Raw genomic sequence first — 1,313 nt, forward strand, 5'->3', positions numbered from 1 at the left:
GTGTCAATAGTGCCGGGTAAGCGATGTTTCAGGAATCCACTGTGATTCCTCAATAGAATGGGGGCTTTAAAGGGTCTAATTTGGAATGAGTTATGTATCTTCCAATGAGTGGGAATGCCCAAGCGGAATGCATTTTCATTGATTTGTTGGATAATTGTGAATGGTCCATAAAATCTAGGAGCCAACTTGATCTAAGGATGCTTGGCAATATTCTTTACCTGTATTTTCTATATGCGAAGCCAAACTAGATCATTTTCTTTAAATTTCATTGGTTGTCATTTCTTATTGGCTTGAGATGTGTATTTTGATTGTGCTCGTTTAATAGATTCAGTGACTTCAACTAAAATAGTGGCATGGTCATGAGCTAAAGTGTCAGCAGCAGCTGGAACATCACTAACTATGGTAGAGACAGGAATGGGAAGTTTCTTGCCATAGACAATTTCAAAGGGAGCTCGACCAGTAGCCGAATGGGGGGTATTGTTGTATGCAAATTGAAGTAAAGGCAATGTTGATCCCAATTGGAGGGTTGGTCAATAGTGTAGGATCTAAGAAGATCCATAATAGTGTTGCTAGTAGCTTCAATCTGGCCATTGCTTTCTGGGTGGAAAGCGGACAAGGTCTTCTTGCAAGGTACAAAGTATGCTTGCTTGCTAAATCTATCAACTACGGTCCATATCATGTCATTATGAGAGGAGGTAGTCGGCAAGCTAGTAATAAAATCCATTGAAATCTATTCCCATGGACCTTTGGGAATAGGTAGGGGAATTAAAAGACCAAAGGGTTTACCATGATGGCGTTTAATTCTTTGACAAACAATACATTCAGACACAAATTTTGCAATGTCATGTTTCATGTTGTCAAGACAAAAGAAATTTCTTTACATGTAGCTAATGTGGATTGAATTCCTCTATATCCCCCCATATATGCAGGAGCATGCATCTCAGTTATTGCTAGTTCTCTAAATGGTGTAGTGATGCAAAGTCTCTTTTGAAAGAACAAAAATCCATTTGCATAAGAATAATCATTTAGTTGCAAAGAATTATTAGCATGTATGGCATTCCATGCAGGTGAAAAATCAGGATCATCAACATATGCGTCAATCATGGCATCAAAAGGCTGCACTTGAATAGCAGACACATTATTCAATTAAGCATGTTTAAGTTCATCAAATGAATTAGAATTGCAAAGAGAAATTTGTTACGCCTTTTTGCTATCCATACTAAAGCACTTCATATAGTAAGATTATGGGACTTGTGTAATGCTAGATAATCATTAGAATACCAATCTTACAATGTGTGTGATGTTGGTAGCAT

Source organism: Cibotium barometz, chromosome 56 (genome assembly GCF_041138505.1).
Source record: "Cibotium barometz isolate CiBa-2024 chromosome 56, ASM4113850v1, whole genome shotgun sequence".
NCBI classification, from domain to species: Eukaryota; Viridiplantae; Streptophyta; class Polypodiopsida; order Cyatheales; family Cibotiaceae; genus Cibotium; species Cibotium barometz.